Raw genomic sequence first — 24,748 nt, 5'->3', positions numbered from 1 at the left:
CTTTGAATAGTGGACGTTACATTTCAGATGTGTTACGACCCGTGGCTCTACCCTTCATTCGATCCCTGCGAAACCCTATATTTCGGCAGGATAATGCACGACCGCATGTTGCAGGTCCTGTACGGGCCATTCTGGATACATTCTCGAGATCTCTCACCAATTGAAAACGCCTGGTCAATGGTGGCCGAGCAACTGGCTCGTCACAATACGCCAGTCACTACACTTGTTGAACTGTGGTATCGTGTTGAAGCTGCATAGGCAGCTGTACCTGTGCACGCCATTCAAGTTGTGTTTGACTCAATGCCCAGGCGTATCAAGGCCGTTATTACGGCCAGAGGTGGTTGTTCAGGGTACTGATTTCTCAGGATCTATGCACCCAAATTGCGTGAAAATGTAATCACATGTCAGTTGTAGTATAATATATTTGTCCAATGAATACCCGTTTATCATCTGCATTTCTTCTTGGTGTAGCAATTTTAATGGCCAGTAGTGTAATAGTGTTCTAAATAAAAATTAATTATATCAAATAAATTTTTTACTTCGTTTGTACACTCAATCTCAGAGTGTGCTCACGAGGTCTCAACTAAATATGACAACCCTTGAGGAATGGGCGGGGGTGGGGGGACGGTGGGTGAAGGCGTGAACTCCTTGCCCTTGTAAGACCCTACGATTTGCGCCAGTACGTAAAACACAGTACATGATGCAGCGGATTACAGCTACGAGTGCGAGCACAGCACAGGGTGCGCAATCGATGCAACGGCCAGCGTTGCTATGGAGATTATCCAGCGACCGATACGCGAAGGAAGCGACCAGCAAGCAAGTGGAGCGGCTGCTCCGTAGGTGTCGGCGGCGACGGGCGTGTCCGACCGTGGTCGCCTTGCGAGAACTGGACTGCGGCCACGCACAAGGTCAGTCGAAGCTCTGCCCGCCGTTTACCGTTACGTGGCTGCCTGCCCAGTGCCCACACTACATCTCACTAAATCGCGCCAAACGTCGGGTTGCCCTGTAACAAAAAAAAGTACAAATATGTGTGAAATCTTATGGGACTTAACTGCTAAGGTCATCAGTCCCTAACCTTACACACTACTTAACCTAAATTATCCTAAGCACAAACACACACACCCGTGCCGGAGGGAGGACTCGAACCTCCGCCGGGACCAGCCGCACAGTCCATGACTGCAGCCCCTCAGACCGCTCGGCTAACCCCACGCGGTTGCCCTGTAACATCTCCGAAACAGTCGAGAGTGAGAATTTACGGGCATATTGGCTCGAGGTTTCCGGGAAGATAACATATCTCTCACGAGGCGTTAGGCATTTTGGCATTCATTCTTCCCGCGCTCAATACGCGATTGGTACGCGAAAAACCCTGAAATTTGGTACCACGCTAACTACCCTCTACCACGCACTTATTATATTTCTTACCATTTATCTAATTTATTCCAAGATTTTTGAAGCTGTTTGCAAAAACGTACCTGTCAGTGAGGTGATATCTCGATTTACGAGTTAAGTAAGTTAGTCTGAGAAAATATTTTTAGTTGCTGCTTTAAATAATTTTTGTCGATGTTGATGTTGGTTTTCGCGGTAACATACCTTTATACGAGGGTAATCCTAAAAGTAAGGTCTCCTATTTTATAAGTACATAGACCAGTTTATTTCTACAATGGTTTGCATCAGTTTACAGCTTGAACATTAAGCTATTTTTCGACATAATCACCATTTCTGTCGATGCATTTTTGTAGACGCTGTGGCAGTTTTTGTATGCTCATGTCATACCAGCTCGCCGCCATGTTGTTCAGAAAGTTATGAACCTCTTCTTTCACCTCGTCGTCGGAGCTGAATCGCTCTCCGGCCAAATGTTCTTTTAACCTAGGGAACAGGTGATAGTCACTGGGCGCCAGGTCAGGACTATAGGGTGGGTGGGTGATTATGTTCCACTGAAACTGTTGCAGGAGAGCAACGGCTTGCCGAGCGATATGTGGGCGATCGTTGTCATGCGAAATGTGTACGCGCTTGCTCAAGATTCCTCTTCTCCACTTCTGAATTGCCCATTTGAGTTTTTTTAGAGTCTCACAGTACCTGTCAGTGTTAATTGTGGTCCCAGCGATTCAGCTCCAACGACGAGGTGAAAGAAGAGGTTCGTAACTTTCTGAACAGCATGGCGGCGAGCTGGTATGACATGGGCATACAAAAACTGCCACAGCGTCTACAAAAATGCATCGACAGAAATGGTGATTATGTCGAAAAATAGCTAAATGTTCAAGCTGTAAACTGAAACCATTGTAGAAATAAACAGGTCTATGTACTTATAAAAAAATAGGAGACCATACTTTTGGGATTACCTTCGTATACTCTATTCATAGCATGCACAGTTTTGGTGTTTACCATACATTCAACAATTTCAGCAAAATAAAGAGAATCGAACTGATGGTGGTGTAATGATACATGTATAATGAACAGGAGAAATTGTGTATTGCTCAAGGCAGGATCCTCAAGATGCATTTATTGATCAAGTAAACATAGACACAAATAGCTAGTGAACTCTCTGAAGAAAATCACCTCAAGATGAACAGGTAGCAAATATTTACCTTCTCCATCACGAACTGACAGAACCGAGTAGACGCGCTACCACAATTAATAGGCTGCGGTTGGGGGTAGATGAACAACTGGGAAGTTCATAGCTCATGCCTGGGCTATTAGGCAGAGGATCGACAACTGACCGAAAGATTGAATCGTTTTACTGGTGGAGTTGCTATTGGCCCAATTTTTGTAGTCACATTCAGCTAGGTGAACTTTTATTAAGCTAATTTACATACTTAAATTTCTTAAATGCCTGTTGGGAAGCTAATTTATATGACGAAGGTTTTTTTTAACCATCCAGCTTAAATTTATAACGTATATCAACTAAATTTATTATTTATAAAACTGCATTCAAGTGTAGCAAATATCAAACAAAAGTATTAGTTTGCCAATTGCAGGAATGTAATTAATGTGTATTATAACTACGTTTATTTTCCGTAAAACTTGTCTTATTTTGGATGCCACTTAAACTGATTGCAATTACCCTTTGCAAACGTCACTGTAGGAATTAACAAAACATTTACGCTTTTTATTGCTAGCATATTTCTATTACTCACTAAAAGAAAAAGACAAAACCTTAACATGCACATTGTGTTCTAGAAGAAACAGTGAGAGTTTCGAATGAAAAACTGAATTAATAAGATTGGGAAGAGGAAAAAAATATTGGAATAATGTGTCTCGCATTTCCAGGTGACTTGGTTATACGTTCTGAAAATATGACATCTGCTGTAACACAAATCAATCTTTTAGAAGAAACAGTCGGACCAGTTTAAGAATTTCTGTAGAAAAACCAAATTTTTTACAAACATTAAAAACCCACCGAAATTTCTGAAAACAGATTTTGCTCAAATTAAAACGTTTAAAAAATTTAGTTATATTGGGGAGATAACCCAAGAAAATGGTTTGGGAATTGCTACTATAGAGGAAAAGGATACATGAAATGGGAAGAGGACATGGTATAACTGAAGACTTTTGGCAGAAAAAATGCCGGTCTAAAAATGAAAACATAAGGCATATCAGTACAGTATCTAAGTTCTAGGGGACTTATGACCTAAGATGTTGAGTCCCATAGTGCTCAGAGCCATTTGAGCCATTTTCAGTACAGTAGTGAAGTCAGAATGTCAGTATGCAAGCAAATATCCAACAGCAAACTGTATTTAGGTAAACTAGAAATAGCAGGAAGGCGGATAATTAGGAATATATGAAGTGCACGTAAGGCCGTAGAAAGTTGGTAATTATGTAGTAATGATGAAATTTATCGAAACATAGAAAACTTACCAGAAATAATGAGAGAAAGACGGAAGGTATTTTTTGGACGTTTAATCGAATGCATGACAGTAGAGTAACCAAAAAGATTTTCAAATATTTCTGGGATAAGAGGTCAACAACAAGTTGGAGGTTCTCAGGCTTTCCCAGCGATGCGGTGTCCACTTGAAAAGTCGGTTTTCTGCCGGTAATCCGCGTCTTACTTGCACTATGCTTCGATCAAGTACGACGCGGATTAATGGCAGAAAACCCGATTTTCCAGGATGACAACAAGTTGCATCCGTGAAGTAAGAAAGGACTTAGAAAAAAATGGTAGCATAGCTGAAGCAACAACTGATAGAGACGTGTTTAGAGGAAAGGTATTGAATATGAAAGGATTACAAGATAGAAATTAATAAAGAATGGTATGAAGTGATCAGAAGTCAGAATCAAAGAACATAGCGATCAGAAGAAAGGTACTGGTAGAAAATAAGAGAATTACGAATGAGGAAATTAAATTGGCACCTGGTCCTTACTTGGCCAACCTTAGAAGAAAAAAAAATGCATATGTATAAAAATAATAATCGTCTCAGAGTCACATTCCAGGATCTTATTTGTTTGCTACTTAGCAGCTGGTGCCAGCAGCGTTATAGTGCACTGGGTTACCATGTGGTGATCAATCTTAAAATGGTGTCAGCCTTGGATAGTGCCCATCATGCAGTCAGGGGTAAAAAGTAGGAGCGGCTTTCGGATGGAGATCGATCAGACATTTACAGCAGCTATTCCGATGTTAATCGTTGCTTTTTCTCAGAAAATAAGTTGCTTTAACTTCGTCGAGAGCGTTTCCTTACGTTTTTTAAGTCTGTTCACCAAACGAATCATTTCTCAGTACCTATTGTTGCCCTTGTGTGCAACACTCTTTTCCCATGCTAAGAGAAACATACAGTTTCCATTTCGATATTGATTCTAAAGGCATACCAGAATAAGTTTCATGATACGCCTCGAACCTACAGCCTCTGTGTTCCTGTTGTGTCGCAAATCTCGGCCACGCGCTCGTCGAGTGAGTAATTTTGCTGACAGGCAAGCCAACAACAAGGTTCAGTCCGTCAGAGCCGGATCTTCAACAGAGTTCTCAGGAAACCATCTGCAGATTCGTTGTCTGGCGAGACGCTTTCCCTTACTTCTTCAGGTCATCCCTCGTACCGGTACACTACAATGTCTCCACAATAGTTTTTCGCAGACAAATCATATTAGTGGAATAGACTTTATACAGGGTACCCTGATTTTAGATTTAAACAGTATGAAAATAAAGATCGATAGAAGATTGGAACAAATAGTATGTTGTTAGTACAATGCACACAATGTATACACAGTTGTTAAAGTAGTAGTTTCAAAAACTGCTAAAGGATAACGTGTAATCGCAGTACTCAATGCCCGTAAATAGTACTCCGAAGTTCTGAACGGTCATTTCCAACTTAGAAACGTGAAAGTAGCTTACCGAAGTAAGAGTATGCAATCGTGTATTTCATTGGGCATGTGTGTTTTCTGGTAACAGAATATCACAGAGTAGAATACAGTATTACGGCAACAATGCCCAGGTGTCACGATTTAATGTTCTAAAATGACTTGCCAAGTTCTTCACAAAAATCGAACCGATAAGAAATGTTGCTAATGATCTGTTGAGGAATGTTGGCTCCTAGCCAATTGTAGGTACTGCTGAAAATATCGCCAGATTTATTCAGCAACACCCGAAAAAATGCATCCATGCAAGAATCGACAACTGGTGAACGTTAAGTTGTAAATTTGGAACTGTTTGTCACCATACAGCAAGCTCTGGAGACGCGACCAGGCACCGAGTTGTTAAGGATACAGGGTACTTATGAATGGTGAGAAAATCGAAACTTTTTGTGACGTTATTAAATTCTATAGTCTTTCCTGATTACATTGATATATACATAACAGGGTTTCAAATGAAAAATGACCAATGTATACCAAGTTTTAAAGTTACGGTCATGTATACCGCCACGTCCCCTTTATTTCTGTTACAGAAACCACTATTATTTCGAAAAGAACTGTGAACTTTCTGTTTTCAGCGATTCTACGTATGATACATTGTATATGTTGGTAACAGTGCAGGTTTTTAGTGTCTGCAAATGATTACCTTTGCTAGTATTTACTTTTGTTTCGCTAAAGCAGTTCTAAGTCTGACTCTTTGTTGCCCAAGTGCTACATATAATTGTGGAAGTACGTATCCTTTAGTGTGCAATAAATACGAACTATGCCACGCAGCAAGAAATTCAATAAATGGAAATTCCATGGTAATCAGTTCACAAACAAAGCAAGCCACACTGTTGAAAGTAACCTGTGTATCAGTTCTTCAGGGAAGAAACTCCCACATGATACGCCTCCTGGTGATTCAAATTTTTGTGTTAAAAGTGACGCTGTTTGTAGTGGATTTGTTGTTGTTGATGTGGGCATCTTGTCTTCTTTGATAAAAGAAGTGGCGAAGTGTAAATAATGTGATCGTGTAGGCTGTCTGGAAATAACTGAACAACAAAGTAGCAGGAGGGTTTAGCGTCAAAATTAGTTGTTCTGTATAGATCCTGCAGTAAATTTACCTCGAAAATGACTTCGGACATTGTGCATAATTCAAATGAAGTGAATTTGAAGTTAGTGTGTGCAATGTGTGCGATAGGAAAAGGAAAAAAGGCTACTGAAACGTTTTATGGATTGATGGACTTCCCTCCTTCTCTCAGTAGGCTCAGCTAGTACATAAAAATACTTTTAGGTGCATTGACGGTTGTGACTAAAGCACTTGATGGACATGGCAGCGTCGAGGACCGTTCCTTGAATGGTGTTGTAAGTGCTACTTCTCTCGAGAATGGAAAAATTGTTGATTTGAGTGCTTATCTAAGTACTGGCACACCTGCCATGGTAACACTGAAGGACATGTTGAACATCATTGTTCTAAGAATTATGATAGTTACAGTGGAGGTATGGAGTGTGATGGAGCTCTACAAATATTTCAGTGGCCGGTACCAGTTTATAACGTTAGATATACGAAGTACCTAGGCGATGGGGACTCTAAAGCTTTCAATAAAATTAATGAGTTCACTGTTTATGGTGATGCCTTGGTAACAAAACTGGAGTCTTGTGGACATGTGCAAAAGAGGATGCGTGCTAAATTGAGGAAGCTACGAAGAGAAATGAAAGTAAAGTTGCTGTCTGATGGAAAACCTCTGTCTGGCCGAGAAACTGAAACAGACCTTCTTCAGAGTTATTATGGACTGGCCGTTAGACGAACTGCACCACTGAATGATGTTACAGCAATGAGAAAAGCTGTATGGGCCATCTACTTCATAAGTTGTCCACAGATGACCACCCTGTTCACGGACTTGGCCCTAAAGGAGCAGATTCTTGGTGTGGTTACTAAAAAGCAAAAGAAAGTGGTCCAATATACTATCATAAGCTTTCTCTTCCTGAGCGTGTTATGAATGAAATGATGCCAATTTTTAGAGACCTGAGTGACCCTGGTTTTCTTGGTAAATGTCTTCATGGGAGCACACAGAATACAAATGAAAGTTTCAACCATTGCATATCGTAAATATTACCCAAGAATGTTTTTGTAGGATTAAATACATTAAAAGTTGGTGCACTAGATGCAGTGATATGTTTCAATGATGGAGTGATGGGAAGGTTGGAAGTCCTGGGAAATTTAGGCATAAAATGTGGTTCTAAATGGAAGATCAATTGCTTGCGTGTGACAGACAACAGGTGCATGAAGCTGAAAGATTCGCTCTTCAAGTTACCAAAGAAGCAAGAAGTTCTAAAAGGAATGCCAAAAGGAAGCTTGAAGTTGAATAAATGCTGCAGGATGAAGACTATGCTTCAGGAATGTTCCGAGGCACAGGGTAATTGGACTCATATCTTCATTCGCAATTTCCATTATAGAAAAAATAACATTTTTATTAGGAATAAATTACAAATCTTAAAATGTAAGATGTGATATTTTTTATCCTTGTAATATACATAATAGGTGGAATTAAATAGGTCTAGTACTTCAGCCATGGTGTCATGCATATCTGGTAAAAATTTGATCTCCTTCAAATGTATAACATTGAGTTAAATGGTACCTCAGTTTCAGGAAGCATTTTGTAAAAAAAATTGTATCAATTTCTTTGTAATTTTTTAATAACCCTAAGCAGGTTCAAAAATGTTCAAAATACTTCTAATTTGTTTAGAAAGTGTGCTGCATTACGTGATATCAACAAAAAATCTGTAAAACATACATATTATAAACAGTGCCTGAAACATATACATTATAAACAGTGCCTGATAGAAAGTGTGCTGCATTACCTGATATCAACAAAAAAAAAATCTGTAAAGCATATACGTTATAAACAGTGCCTGAAAGAAATAGATGTTGATTTTTATATAATATTGAACCGGAAAAGTGCCCTGTTTCCTTAAAGCAAGATGGGACCCGACCATATCGCACCAAACAGGTATTTCGTTTACTTGATGAATACTTCATTGCGTCAGCTTATCCCCAATGACTGGCGCAGGGATGGGTTGGCCTCTATATTCACCCGATCTGAATTCTAGTGATTACGTTTTGTGTAATACACTGAAAGACATTGCCTTCCGGAACCAGTCCATCGCACTGGACGGGCTTGAATCCTTGAATCCTCGATCCTTGTTACAACCCTAATACATTCCGGTGAAAATACTATAAGATGTGATGGCAAATTTCGTTGTTCTCTTTAGCCAACAATCTGTTGCGAACGGTAAACAGTTTGAAAAGATTCTAATGTGATTCGCAAAGACTGCTTGCAGAGGAGACGTTTATGCCAGCTGTGCAACGTACGGCGCCACCTGTTGCCAAACTTTTTTTTCTACTACTATCTCTACTACTATTTCGAAACGTCTGTATAAAATTCTTACAGATTTCGCAGTAAACATAGCGTCTGTTGCATTATTCTGTCGACCATTATTTGCATGTTATTTAATTTTAAAATCAGGGTTACTTTGATGGGCACTCTGTATGTTGCTATACCATTCAGTTGCAGCAGTAATGTAATGTCGTGTGACTAGGGCCTCCCGTCGGGTAGACCGTTCGCCGGGTCAAGTCTTTCGATTTGACGCCTCTTCGGCGACTAGTTGCAGCAGTGATTCTCCCTTACTTAAAAAAATAGAGTCATATCACTGTACATTACGGTACCACACACTAATTGGCAATTTTGGTATCGTGTAATGAACAGTGGCGAAGCTTAAAAGTATGTTCTTTAAACCTGTAACGAAAATTTTGCAATGACGAGGTAATTTATCACACCTAAGAATGACTGTTTCTTATTATGCCAGATCGCGTGGCTCCAGCGTTTTAATATACTCATACTGCCTGTACACAACAACTTGGCTTTTTTTTCTCTAAATTTTAAGTCACTTTTCGATGATATGGAACGAAGGAATATGACTGTTGGATAGGTTATGTTACTGGCTCCGAAACTCTGTGAAACTGTCAGACTGCCATAGAGTTGGAAAACCACACACATGTGAGAAGTGCAAGCTTTCCAGCACTCCACTGCTGCATGGTAACTCAATACCCGCTACAGCTGTAAACTTTGACACTTAATTCCCATTTCTGTTGTTATAGCACGGCTGCCAATATCGAATTTTCTTGTTTCTCTGCACCATCGTGTATTTATACTCCAACTTCTATCTGCTGTAGTAGATCGTGTGGAATGCTGTCAGATACGCATCTTGGAATGCGACAAGGCTGGCCACCTTGATGATGCACTGCGTCGTTTCCTTCAACGTATGTATGTTCTTTTTTTTCTTTATTTTATTCTTGACTTCGCAGGGACACCAGTTTATTGTACTGTGTGTGACATAAATTTCGGTACTTAGATTGAAACTAGCTTTGTATTATAGACAGTGGTCTCCATACTATCTCGTTGAACTCCAGCTGTCCCAGGGTGGCGGCCAAAGATGGTCGCATTTCGTTCCTTGACTAATTACAACATGGCTGCCACGAAATGTCACGGGAACCCGAAATCAAAATTCTATGCTCCCACATCAGCCTATCTCATCACATATCGGTATAAAGTTAAAAGATGGGAATAAGATTTCTTTATCACGTACAGACAGATGAGAATTTTTTTGCCAAACTAAACATGTCGGACTATGCAGATAACAACAATCGCAGACATACCGAAGTTCCATGCTCTGAGATCAGAGATCTACCAAGTCTAACATAACAGTCGGGACATTCCGTCTCGTTTTCGTTACCCACAGCGATAGTAGTGCACCAACCGGCCAGCAAGCGACACTTCTAAATATGATATCGGATGTGTGCGAATACTAATGTTTATTTTGATTTGTAACATAGTTTTTACGATAGAGATTGTATGAAGTGTTATAAAAATCGACGATAACTAAAAAATGCCACCACATTTGTGATTATTTGGTTTCCTAAGTGTCGTGGGAGATACGAAACGGTGAATTGCAGGACACTTTATTTACGATTATCTTGTAACGTACAGAATCTTCCTGAATAATGTTGTCCTCCAATAACAAAATATTGCTAGTAAACACCAGAAAACCTGACCTTTTGCAGAAAGAAATCAATATCTATCCAACAAAGCGGAATTTTGTTCACTACACTTTCAGTCAAATCAGTGAATATAGCACATAGGAAACTTATATGGAGTGTAATATCTATATTATTTAACGTGTCAAATAAGCCACCACAGCTGTTATCTCAAGGCAAGAAACTACAGAGACGTGATAATATATCGTCAAAAGCAATAAAACTATTTCTTTGAACATAGCTGCTAAGGTTTAGTGACCGTGTCAGAATTATATTGTAACAAGTAAGCCCTCGGTCACAAATGTTAAAATTGACCTGGTTTCGACGCTACAGAAACACGAGAAGAAGCTCAGTAATCTTTTTTGTCTGCTTTCTAATGAAAAATGCCCTCAGAATACATTTCAAAAAAGCAGTCACGTCTTTCATGAAAGAATTTTAAATAAAACCAACATCGTCTTTACTGAGAATGAAAACGTCCTGTTAGGAAAAGGACTAAAATACAATGTCAGGCCTAACCTGTCAGACAGAAATGTAAGAGAAAATATGCTTGTTGATTTAAAAATCGGTCTCTATTATAATAAGAATTGCGTATGATGTAACCCGCATGCTAGAGAAAAATGCAGCTACTTTATCTAATGCTACGCATAACGACAGAATTTTAGTAACTTCCATTAATAATAAACTTAAAACAGCAAATGCTTTAATAACTAAATCCGATAAAGGTTGTTGTCTAGTCATTGCTTACATTCCTGAGTATATTTCTAAAACTGAAAATTTCTTCAGTGAAAACAACGTATCGGAGCTGCATGATGATCCGACTTCTAAATTACAGAAAGAAGTAAGGTCAGCCATTAACAATGCAAAATTTCTTATAAAACCTTTGCAAAAGAAACTATGAACCCTCAGCCCCCTAAACTTCGGTCCCAGTTCAAAATTCATAAACCTAATCATCCAATATGACCAATCTCCAATAGCATGAATAGCGCATATCACGATTTGGCCCGATTTCTACACGAAACTTTGAAAAAATCCTTTGTTTTCGAAAATAATTATTCCGTTCCTAACAGCCACGTTTTGGTCCAAAATATTAAAAACTTAGTATGCAGTTCAGACACCAAGCTTCTTTCCTTAGATATTAAAAATCTTTATACCAATGTCCCGGTACATGAGACGCTCATAATTGTGGAAGAAAACTTACGTCAATTTAAAAAAGATCTATCAGATGAACAGATTACTGATTTTATGAATCTCATTAATGTCGTTGTCAAGTACAACTACTTTGAATTCAACGGACAATTGTACCAGCAGTCTGATGGTCAACCCTTTAGCCGGCATCCTCGCCGACATCTTTATCAATTCCCTGAAAAAAAAGCTGTTTATCCGTGTCTCAGCCGCTTCACTAGGTATCCTTTCCTACACAAGATACGTTGATGATATTCTAGTCATCCATAACGGACCCGCCGATAGAATTGATCATATATTTAAACTTTTTAACGACCTCCATGAAAAAATTTCTTTCACTATTGAACTCGAAAACGATAACCGCCAATTAAATTATTTAGACTTGACGCTTACAATAGAAGACAATAACATCAGTTTCAATATTTTTCGAAAAGAAACGTATACTGACCAAATCGTGCCTGCCTCCTCTTTTCATCCACAGTCTTAAAAAATGGCCTTTTTTCACTCTGCCGTCCACCGAGCCACCTCCATACCACTTTCAACAGAAAAGTTTAATGAGGAGATTAATTTACTTAAAACCATAGCAGTCAATAATGAATATACGCCTAACATAGTGGACGATATCCTAAAAAAGAAAACTGCAAGAACTACCACGCTCAACACCTCATGCACTGAAATTAACACAAAAAAACGTTTTTCTATTCCTTTCATAGGACCCATTTCCTATCAGATTCAGCGCATGCTTCGCAACAAATACAACTGCAGTGTTTCCTTCTCTACTAATAATAATCTAAAGAGAAATTTCATTCATAATTTGAAATCCATTCGCTCCCCTATAGAAAGTTCTGGCGTTTATAAGATCATCTGCGATACCTGCTCCTCCTATTATATAGGGCAAACCGGACGTGCTTTCACCGTCAGATACAAATAACATATTTTGAGAAAGAACGGCACCAGTCCCCTAAATTCATCCTTTGCCGATCATCTCTTAATTACTGGACAGGTGCCTAAAGCCATAGACGATAACAATATTCTGCATACCGAAAAGAAGGGGCGTAAGTTAGATGTCTTAGAGGAATTGGAGATTTTCAAACATCTCACTCGTCATGATGGCCTCATTCTCAACGAACAGCTGCAGCTGCGAAATAAAAACTTTTTTGACTGTATAAAGTCATTGCTTGATCTTTGATTCAGATTTCCTCATGCAGTTTACCGAAATGTTGTTTTCCTGTCACATCTTTGCTGTTTTCATGTATGTCATAACTAATGTTTTTACGTTACAAAATGTATCTCTATTTAAAGCAGATAAATATGCAACTTCATCCTGTTATTATTAATGCTTACGTTATGCCTGAATCAGCTGCATCACAATTTCACGTGTCTAATTTTGAATGTACAGTAGCCTAATTGTTTCTGCGCTACTCGTAGCAACACCATGTTCACTTACCCACACTTTCTAATGTGGGCACCTCAGTCTTGTTGCAACCCTTGTCTACAGTACGAGCAGCCCTTAGCGGCTCGCCATCTGACAAGTGTTCATGACGTCGCCTTTCCGGCTGAGATCTTTTTTAATATGTGACTTGTAAGTACTGCATCTTTTCGAGTCAGTACAAACTTTAATTTTATTAATATAATATATACCTAATGTTTTAGTACAGTTAGTCTAATTCTGAAGACGACGCTCATAGTAGCGTCGAAACCAGGTCAATTTTGACTTAATATTTGTGACCGAGGGCTTATTTGTTACAATATAAAACTATTTCTAACACAGAAGAAACCAATTCCGCAGTTGTTGCTAAATCTGAGCCACAAAGGGCAAGAATCTTCAAGACATTCGCTTTTGAAGCAAAAGTAATTACATTTACAAAACTATTCGTGTATTGGAAAGCCGAGTGAAGTGTAAGAAAGAGCGAATCACCGGACGCATTTTTAAGTGTCAAGGAAAAGTGCCAATGGTAATAACAACAGTTCTGCAAGGTCTGCAGGAGAGCTTCTGTGAAGTTTGGGAGGTAGGAGACGAAGTACTAGCGGAATTAAAGCTGTGAGGAGGCATCCTAAGTCGTGCTTGAGTAGCTCAGATGGTAGAGCACTTGCCCGCGAATGGCAAAGGTCCCGAGTTCGAGTCCCCGTCCGGCACACAGTTTCCATATTATTTTTCGTTCTTCCCAAGAAGACATAAAACCTGTTCCACATGCGAGTCTCCCCATATTGCTAATATGGCAGTCTGTTAGTATGAGTTCTCCAATCCGACAGGGATGTGCCTTGTACGTTCTGTGCAGAACTCGTTGTCCTGCGAAATATTGTAAGAAGAAAGGCGTACGACTCTTATTTCTGTATAAGAACGATAGATTCTGGAAACAAGCTCTCACGCTCTGGCTAACCCATGTCTTCGCAATGTCCTTTTTTCCAGGCATGTTCGTTCTGCAAGTTTCGCAGAACAGCTTCTGTTAAGTCAGGAAGGTAGGAGATGAGGTACTGGTGGACGTAAAGCAGTGAATACGGGATATGAATCTTGCTTGGGTCGCTCAGTTGGTAAAGCACAGCCGGCCGGTGTGGCGGCCGTGCGGTTCTAGGCGCTTCAGTCTGGAACCGCGTGACCGCTACGGTCGCAGGTTCGAATCCTGCCTCGGGCATGGATGTGTGTAATGTCCTTAGGTTAGTTAGGTTTAAGTAGTTCTAAGTTCTAGGGGACCGAAGACCACAGATGTTAAGTCCCATAGTGCTCAGAGCCACACAGTTTTAAACTACATTCCGCAGCAGAGTGCAAATTCATTCAGGAAACATATACATCCGTTACTTGCGAGCTACAATAAAACCACATGTAATAGTTGAAATTTTGCATCAGAAACGGTTCAGGACAATGTTTCGGCCTATACTTGCACCATTGGTTCTTCCAGGATGGATTAAGAGAGAAAGGTTACCTGCAACTCGGACGCAGCCAATTACAATAAGCTTGGGTTCAATTTTTTGGCGACATTAGAAGCCTCGTGCATGCTGAGCCTTTAACAAACAAGCAGATACTACTGTGGCTGTTTTAGGGACAGTCTGAATATTCGAAAGCGTGAAGCAATCCATTATGCAACGTGGGGGTACATGGATTCGATTAAGTGGAGGTCTCAAGAAGCTTCTGACATACCGTTGATGAAACCACTACTCCAACGTAATTCAGTGAAAATCTATGTAATACATGTTATACTGTAGATTCATCAGATGTACGTTGAGAAGCCAAAACATTGTGAGCACTGCCTACAGCGAGACTGAATGATGTCTGGAGGCATTTCGGGCACGTGACGTGGTAGGTTGGGGTTGTTTGGGGAAGGAGACCAGTCAGCGAGGTCATAGGTCTCATCGGATTGGGGAAGGACAGGGAAGGAAGTCGGCCGTGCCCTTTGAAAGGAACCATCCCGGCATTTGCCTGGAGCGATTTAGGGAAATCACGGAAAACCTAAATCAGGATGGCCGGATGCGGGATTGAACCGTCGTCCTCCCGGATGCGAGTCCAGTGTCTAACCACTGCGCTACGTCGTTCGGTAAGTGGTAAGTCAAGGATATGAATGAAGCAGTGCTGAATGGGGACTAATTCTAGCGACGATAGGATTGCAAACGTGAAAATCCACTGACATAAGGGAATCTGACACAGGGAAGATCACATTGGAAGCTGAAGAAGTGAATTAAAATCTGTGCTCTAGCCGGGACTAGAACCCAGGTCTTCTTGCTTACTGGGCAGATATGCTGACTATTACACCACCACAGCATTATGGTCAAGCTAGCTGCACGAACTACCCAAGTCAAATAGCCTCCCCAACACAAACTGCAATTCACATCTCCCCTTATATTGTCAGTATTACCAAGGCTCTCCTAGTCTTGTTGCCCGGCGCCTGGGAACGACAGTGAAGGAAACGTCGAACTCTTCGGCAGTTCATGACCATCTATGGAAAGTGGTTGGAGGATAGTGAAACCACAAGAAGACATCAAGATGTTGGACGCCCAGGTCTCATCACAGATTGTGGAAATCGGTGGCTTGCCCCACCCTGTAAAAACCTTGGCCAAATAAAAAAAATGGAGGAAATAACTTGTAAGATTGTGAAACTTTGAGAATGGTGGATGTAGAGGTAGGAAACAACGAAGTTCCCTAGCCTAGCGGGTGAGCATCCCCCTCCATTACTGTAGGAAGAGCAGAAACCCACTTTCATAAAAAAAGTTTCAGCACGGCTGAGATGAAGCTGCCTCCAGTATTCTCATTCCCTCGTCTTTTCTATTGAGACCTTTTGCACTATAGTGTACGTGCGGAACAACGTGGCCAGTAGGTGCACAGTCGGCAGGGCAAGCATAAGGAGAGCGGTTGTGGTGGGGTTTGCGCCTGAAGGGGAAATGCCAAGCGATGTAGGGGAAGTGCCGTGCTGCCGGCCGCAGTGGCCGAGCGGTTCTAGGCGCTTCAGTCCGAAACCGCTCTGCTGCTACGGTCGCAGCTTCGAATCCTGCCTCAGTCATGGTGTGTGTGATGTCCTTAGGTTAGGTTTAAGTAGTTCTAAGTTCTAGGGGACTGATGACCTCAGATGTTAAGTCCCATAGTGCTCAGAGCCATTTGAAGTGCCGTGCTAAACTGAAGCCTACACTTCTCTTTTTGTTAATATGAAGTAGAGTCCCTCCATGCCCAAACTTGCATGATAACCATCCAAAAAAATCTACTGTCATCTCTGCTTTGGTTAGTATCTAAAACAGTGTGCTGAAAATGCAACAAAAACAACAATTTATTTTCGCCTGACATGTTAACCATTTGCAACTGTCAGAGAAGCATCATGAGTGGCGAAATTTTCTTTCTATTGTTGTCCTGTTAAAATTTGCTTCTTTTGCCAAAACACAACGGAATTAAACAATGTCACTCACTAAGATGTTGCGCAGAGACAATTGGGAGGGAAATTTGAAACAATGGTTTAGTAAGTGAGGAGCTGAGGACAAGAAAGGTCAATAGTTTTTGAAAAAGCCCACTCTCAGTACAAAAATAAACCTGTAATGTCTTCACTTATGCTGTTCCAAAACCCACAGCATTTCTCGTTTCACTATTTATCGATGGGTCTCAAAAAATACATTCTTATAACGATAAAGTCTGTAGTTAGTGGAAAAACACGGTAGCTAGTGAAGTTTCGCATAATAAGCGCATGTAAAAATACTCCACCCTTTGCATGCTATCATTTACCAAAATCTCGTTTTGATATCACAAACTGTTTTTGAGACATATGTAAACAGGTAGAATACGGCGCTGCAGTCGGCAAAGCCTATACAAGGCAAGTGTCTGGCGATTTTGTTAGATCGGTTACTGCTGTTACAATGGGAAGTTATCAAGATTTAAGTGACTTTGAACGTGGTGTTATAGTCGGCGAGCGACAGATTGGACACAGAATCTCCGAAGCAGCGATGAAGACAGGGTTTTCCTCTACGACCATTTCACGAATGTACCGTGAATAGCAGGAATCTGGTAAAACATCAAATCTGCGGCCAGAAAAAGATCCTGAAGTAACGGGGCCAACGACCACTGAAGAGAATCGTTCAATATGACAGAAGTGCAACCCTTCCCCAAATTGTTGCAGATTTCAGAGTTGGGCCATCAACAAGTGTCAGCGTGCGGACCATTCAACGAAACATCATCGATATGGGCTTTCGCAGCCGTAGGCCCAAGCGTATACCCTTCATGGCTGCACGACACAAAGCTTTATGCCTCTCATGGATTGTTGATGACTGGAAGCATGTTGCCTAGTAGGACGAGTCTCGTTTCAAATTGCATCGGGTATAGAGACAACCTCATGAATCCATGGACCCTGGTGGAGGCTCTGTAATGGTGTGGGGCGTGTGCAGTTGGAGTGATACGGAACCCCTGATACGCCTAGATACAATTCCGACAGGTTACACATACGTAAGCGTCCTGTCTGATCACCTGCATCCATTTCATGTCCATTGTGCATTCCGACGAACATCGATAATCCAGCAGGACAATGCGACACACCACATGTCCAGAATTGCTACAGAGTGGCTCCAGGGAGACTCTTCAGAGTTTAAATACTTCCACTGGCCATCAAACTCCCCAGACATGAACATTATCGAGCATATCTGGGATGCCTTGCAATGTGCTGTTCAAAACAGATCTCCACCCCTGCAGGATCCATGGTGTCAGTTCACCCAAACACTACTTCAGACATTAGTCTAGTCCATCTCACGTCGTGTTGCGGCACTTCTGCGTGCTCGAGGGGGCCCTACACGATATTAGGCAGTTGTATCAGTTTCTTTGGTTCTCCAGTGTATAACTGACTAAGCAACCAAAAGCCGCAAACTTTATGTGTTAAAAGAATCCTGTTCCAACTCTTATATCACTAAAACTATTCACCTGACCTATATTATGTACAAGACCTTTTCCGTGTAGAATTTTACGAGTAATTTTTTTTTTCAATTGCATTTCTCTTCTAAGAGTGAACCATTCTCTACAAAAATTTTAAAAAATGGAAGAAATTGACTTTTGGTGGGATGAAAAAGGAGGATGTGTTTTATCTATGCCGGGGAGTTTTTCAAAGTATTTTCTCGAAGCTCAAAAACGTTATAAATTATTTCCCACATTTTTTTCTACTTATGGTAAAAGCAGAATAGTCAGCAATCTGTGGCGGATGTAACAACAGAGTGCAATGCTGGCGCAGGCATGAGTGTTTGGGAACACATAGTTCAGTGCCCGTTGTCGTCTGTGGGGTTCCGTACCAGAAGACTTTATGTTCCCATACTGATCCAACGACATGTTCAGTTACGATTGCAATGGCCACGAGAGCACCGAGATTGGACCGCGAATCAACGGAAATGTGTCTTCTTGTCGTATGAATCATGTTTCTTGTCACGCAAGGTTGATGGTCATGCCTGCTATTCATGACAACTGTTGCCCGAAACCTGCACTGCCCCACGGACCAGGCCTGTGGGGGAGGGGGGGCGGGGGGGGGGGGCGGTGTTATGCTGAGGGTGGCATTAACCAGGTGCTTCCATGTGACCTGTGGTACTAATCGAAGAGGCTATGGTTTACGTGAACATTATCTCCTGATGTTTGATGTCCTCCCTGATAGCATCTTCCTGCAGGATAACTACACTACTGGCCATTAAATTTGCTACACCACGAATATGACCTGCTACAGACGCGAAATGTAACCTACAGGAAGAAGATGCTGTGATATGCAAATGATTAGCATTTCAGAGCATTCACACAAGGTTGGCGCCGGTGGCGACAGCTACAACGTCTGAGATGAGGAAAGGTTACAACCGATTTCTCATACACAAACAGCAGTTGACCGGCGTTGCCTGGTGGAACGTTGTTGTGATGCCTCGTGTAAGGAGGAGAAATGCGTACCATCACGTTTCCGACTTTGATAAAGTTCGGATTGTAGCCTATCGCGATTGCGGTTTATCGTATCGCGACATTGCTGCTCGCGTTGTTCGAGATCGAATGACTGTTAGCAGAATATCGAATCGGTGAGTCCAGGAGGGTAATCGGAACGCCGTGCTGGATCCCAACGGCCTCGTATCACTAGCAGTCGAGATGACAGGCATCTTATCAGCATGGCTGTAACGGATCGTGCAGCCACGTCTCGATACCTGAGTCAACATATGGGGACGTTTGCAAGACAACAACCATCTGCACGAACAGTTCGACGACGTTTGCAGCAGCATGGACTATCAGCTCGGAGACTATGGCTGCGGTTACCCTTGACGCTGCATCACAGACAGGAGCGCCTGCAATGGTGCACTCAACGACGAACCTGGGTGCAGGAATTGCAAAACGTCATTTTTTCGGATGAATCCAGGTTCTGTTTACAGCATCATGACGGTCGCATCCGTGTTTGGCGGCATCTTGGTGAACGCACATTGGAAGCGTGTATTCGTCATCGCCGTACTGGCATATCACCCGGCGTGATGGAATGGGGTGCCATTGGTTACACGTCTCGGTCACCTCTTGTTCGCATTGACGGCACTTTGAACAGTGCACGTTGCATTTCAGATGTGTTACGACCCGTGGCTCTACCCTTCATTCGATCCCCGCGAAACCCTATATTTCCGCAGGATAATGCACAACCCATGTTGCAAGTCCTGTACGGGCCTTTCTGGTTACAGAAAATGTTCGACTGCTGCCCTCGCCAGCACATTATCCAGATCTCTCACCAATTGAAAACGTCTGGTCAACTGGATCGTGACAATACGCCAGTCACTACTCGTGATGAACTGCGGTGTCGTGTTGAAGCTGCATGGGCAGCTGTACCTGTACACGCCATCCAAGCTCTGTTTCACTCAATGCCCAGGCGTATAAAGGCCGTTATTACGGCCAGAGGTGGTTGTTCTGGGTACTGATTTCTCAGGATCTATGCACCCAAATTGCGTGAAAATGTAATCACATGTCAGTTGTAGTATAATATGTTTGTCCAATGAACAATTCCAGAATCATCCTTATGTGGTTTGAGGAGCATGGAACTGAACTCATGTTGTTGTCTTGGTCACCGAGATTGATTTGAACCCGACACAACACGTCCGGGACGCTATCGGACGTCATGTCTGCGCCCACAAACCACCAGCCTGTAATTTACGGGAACTGCGTGACCTGTGAGCAGACATCTGGTACCAGATGCCTCCACAGACGTACCAAGGACGTGTCGAATACATGCCATTGAGAATCGCTGCTGTATTCTGTTCCATCATGGTAATAAGCAGGCGGTCATAATCGTTTTCGTTCACCTGTGTTAGTTGACAACATTATTTCGCTCTGTTTCTTAGCAGCAACTGAACGACGTGACATAGTCGTTACTTAAGGTGCTGCACAGGTAGCCACGTGGAGTGTGGTCACCATCGCTGACCGACAACACAGATTTAATCTTCTTGTGCCTGAGGCCTTTGAAAAAAGCACAATCACTTTCTTCCCCATTCTCGTCGTGTCAGAGCTTGTGCCCTAATGGCTATGCCATTGATTAAGGCACTTTTTTCCGAATTTCTTTTTTCCTGCCGGGAAAAACTTCGATTGTCAGTTTCAATGATTTCTATATCCCTACATAGGAATTTCTTGTTTTATAAAAAAAGACTACTCCGGTTTAAAGCGTGTCCCGTGTCTTAACCACTGTCGACTTCTCACATCTTCTGCCGTAAATAAGGCACAGTATTACATTATCACCTGCTGCGGTGGTGTTTTATAATCATTACATGGGACACGAGATTAGCGTTTGCGAAGCTGTCTGGCTGGGAGCCACGTAGCATTCCAGCAGACGCGAAGGTCGTTAGCCTCTTGCAAACAACAGGCTTCTCGGACGTGCGCTTTGACAGCTGTGTCACATGCTTAATACGCATGAAGTAGCGCTTCAGTAGAATTTGATGGACGTGTTTAGCACTCCACAACCTCTGTATGAGCTAACGCGGTATTTTTTCTCAAGGGAGCGACGAGTATACGTTCCATCGTTTCGTGAACAAAGAATGCTAACATGGTAAGCTGACAGTAACACATCTGCATCCACAAAGTTTTAATCTGTCCAAGTCTCTGCTGTGCTAATCTTCTTCTTCTTCTTCATTTTAGCGCCATGTTGTTGGAGCAGGATCTGCTTTTTGGTCAATGCATGCCATTTTACCGAGCGAGGTCGCGCAGTGGTATCACACTGGATTCGCATTCGGGAGGACGACGGTTCAATCCCGCGTCCGGCCATCCTGATTTAGGTTTTCCGTGATTTTCCTAAATCGCTCCAGGCAAATGCAGGATGGTTCCTTTGAAAGGGCACGGCCGACTTCCTTCCCCATCCTTCCCTAATCCGATGAGACAGATAACCTCGCTGTTTGGTCTCTTCTCCCAAACAACCCATGCCATGCCATTTCGCACAATCTACTGCTTCCTGTATATTCAGTCTTCTTGATCTTACAAGGGGACACTCCATACTGTAAATAACGGATTCTGATGCGCTTCAAATATGTTGTAGAGGCACTTACCCTGAGTGCCTGGCTGCCCAATTGTTTACCGACGGGCCTTGGTTTTTGAGAAAATCGATTTTGAAGTTCATTGCTTGCTTTTTATACCCGTAACATTACATATATTCCGAGCAAGTCTGCGTAGCGCAGCGGTAAAGGTTCACAGCTACCGCGCTGGACTGTTTGAATCCTGCTCGTGTATTTTTTTTTCGAAATAGACCGAATTTTTCAATTTTATTTCAAAGAATATTAGCAAACAGTGTAAGGTGTGCGAAATCATAAAATATATTCAGTTATTAATTTTTTCTGTCATACAATATCACAAAATCTTATTTTTCATCGTCCACATTGCTTGAAGTGCCAGAACAATATTGTGGGTGATACTTATAGAAACAACCGAAGCACAAATTTTCGCAGCACCACGCGCGTTTTATGAAAGCAACCGTCTTGCAGGCACACGGTTTCTTCAGGCGCGATACCGGGAAACACAATTTTTTTGCATTCAAAAAGATTTCTCTTTCATCCGCTAATTTCGATGCGAACCATGCGTATCTAACCATGCTTTCAAAATTAGGTGCCCTGAATTGATGAAGGATTAGCGAACGTAATTTTATCGAATCTTCCCTAGAAGCGATCTCTCTATTGCCTTTCATCAAGTCGGGAGCATTCTGAATAATTTTCGTGAAGATTTCCACCTGTCGGTAAAAATAAACATTGCAGGGCTGGCAATAAGGAGTGCACTTTGGTGGGACCACTTTCGGGGTGCAGGTGCTCGCTTTCCTTTCATCAATGAATAGATGTTAGTATAAAGTTGAATCGGTTTGCTCTCCCCACGAATCGATAATGTACAAAAATTTCTGTCCCATGTACGGAAAAATTACTGAACGCAAAAATTCTTCGTACGCCACTTTCGCTGAACTTCCCGGATTTCTTTCAGGACACGACTACATTTCTGTTTTTCCCAGTTAATTCGTCTACTCGTTTTTGAACGTTAGGACCAAATTTTCTGGACGGTTCTTGGATACATAAAAAAAAATATGGGAGCAGGTTTCGAACATGGCACCTCCAGCGCGGTAGCCGTAAACCTTTACCTCTGCGCTACGCTGACTTGCTCGGAATATATGTAATGCTACGGGTATACAAAGCGCGCAATGAACTTCAAAATCGATTTTCTCGAAAATCAAGGCCCTTCGCTAAAAAACCGGATAGCCAGGTACTTGGGTAAGTGCCTCTACAACATATTTGAAGCGCATCAAAATCCGTTGTTTACAGTATAGATGGTTCCCTTGTTGGATTTGTGTTTATAGCGTCTAGCCAAAGTAATCTAGGCCGTCCACGTTGTCTCTGGCCTACGACAGTGAGATGATAGCTTGAACTGATAACTGAAGTAGATGGTGCCTGTATAATGTGTCCGTACCACCGAAGTCTCCATTCTTGCTTCTTTTCATAGGTTGGACCCGCTCCAGCTTGTTGTCGGGTCGTTGTAGTCGAGCAGGGAAATAATTCTCGGTCTTCTCAGTATCTGATTTCCATAACATGTAGTGAGCGCTCAGCACTGCTGGGGGTTGGCCAACACTCAGTACCATATAATGCAAAGGGCCTCACCACTGTGCAGTACATCTCTGATTTTAGTTGATAGACATATTCTTATAACAACGAATGTCAGTGACATCTTTGAATTGCATCCATATCACTTTGATTCTTGCTCACACATAATCATTCACATAGCCATCCTTCTGTAGTCGAGAATCTAGATGTTGGAATGTGTCCACGTTGGTAAGAGGAGCTTCATTGATTTATATAATTCCAGGAGATAGAATCGTTTCGAGATAGTCTTGTAGATGTTTAAACAGAGGACAAATCTTTGTAGCCCATTATGCGTTGTTTGGACTTCAAAATCCTCTCTGGTATCCGCCGCAAGCATCACATCATCCGGATACAATACCAATGTTTTGTCACTTTCTTCACATCCTTGGTTGCCTCACCAACGACTTTGCTTTCTGCATCTGTTTATCCTCCCATACACCACTTGCCCCTCCCTTCTCACATACATTGAACGATTCCGTATATCTCATACATCTCAAAAATTCCGACACATCGTTTCAAATCCTAGAATGGTGCCAGGCTAATGCCAAAACATGCCCCCAACCTGCACTTACACACTCTCCGTACCTTCACCCTGCGTAAATCAAACAGGCCCCCTCTCCCAGACAATGACATCTGCCCTGAAATTTACCCATCCTACCAGATGTTACCCACTGCCTACTCACCTACACATCAGGGATTACTCTTCTCTTTCCTTTCTCTCTTATTTGCCCCCCTCATAACCACGGCATGACCTATGCAAAATCCTATGCTTCCTCGTCACCTACCCACATTACACCCATTCCTCCTCCATGGATTCACCGCACCTAATGCTACACGAATCATTCAGTCCGCAGATCGTGGTCTTGCAGTCGCGTTTTCGCATCCAGAGCACGGGGTCCCGGGTTCGATTCCCGGCAGGGTCAGGGGTATTTACCTGCCTCGAGATGACTAGGTGTTTGTGTTGTCCTCATCATTTCATCCTCATTCATGAAAGTGGCGAGATTGGACTGAGCAAAGTTGCGCTGATAACCGCGCAGTTGAGTGCCCCACAAACCAAATCATCTCGAACCATTCCTCTAAATTATCTCCTCCCATCGCAGGTCCTTCCCGTTATAGAGCGGTGGAGTTTATCGCTTATATCAGTGTTTCATTGTGGAATTTGCAGCTGTGTTCTGTGTTTGTGGAAAATAATAACGTGTTAAAGAAGGTCCGCTTTCTTGCTAGAACACTTTTTTTTGTTTTGTTTAATCACCAATCATGTTTCACCACAGTTATGGCATCTTCAGTGCGTTTCTCCTTTTATTGTTTCTTAACCATAAATACGTGGAAATATTTTGTAGGTTAGGAATATGTTGACATCAGATTTTGTTGTTGCTTGGACTACATATAAATTTTAACTTTTATGTGTGCTCTGTGGCTGCCAACAAAATCGACCAAAAGTCTAAATTAATGCAGCATGTCATTTGAAACATACAGATCTTAGTGCAAGATCTGGATAGAATTTTGATTTAGAATGTAAGACTTAAACTATACATTCCGGTAAAATAGTAGTTTATGCTTCTATTTTGACGCTTACCATTTCTATAGTGCATCTTTCCTGAGCTGTAC

At 41.9% G+C, this 24,748-nt stretch overlaps 1 protein-coding gene across 2 annotated transcripts in view; it reads left to right on the top strand.

The window, feature by feature from the left end:
• Nucleotides 1–872: 872 nt before the first annotated feature.
• The window catches only part of LOC126251608 (fibronectin type 3 and ankyrin repeat domains protein 1), a 189,153-nt gene continuing 165,277 nt past the window's right edge, over nucleotides 873–24,748 (top strand). The window contains exon 1 of one of the 2 annotated variants that reach the window (XM_049952144.1): nucleotides 873–908. The gene's annotated coding sequence lies outside the window, so the exon portion shown is untranslated. The remainder of the gene's footprint in view (nucleotides 909–24,748) is intronic. The other variant, XM_049952145.1, reaches the window with a different exon arrangement.

The sequence above is a fragment of the Schistocerca nitens genome, chromosome 4, assembly GCF_023898315.1.
Source record: "Schistocerca nitens isolate TAMUIC-IGC-003100 chromosome 4, iqSchNite1.1, whole genome shotgun sequence".
NCBI classification, from domain to species: Eukaryota; Metazoa; Arthropoda; class Insecta; order Orthoptera; family Acrididae; genus Schistocerca; species Schistocerca nitens.
The sequence above is the reverse complement of the archived record's forward strand: the minus strand, read 5'-3'. Positions and strand labels throughout refer to the sequence as shown.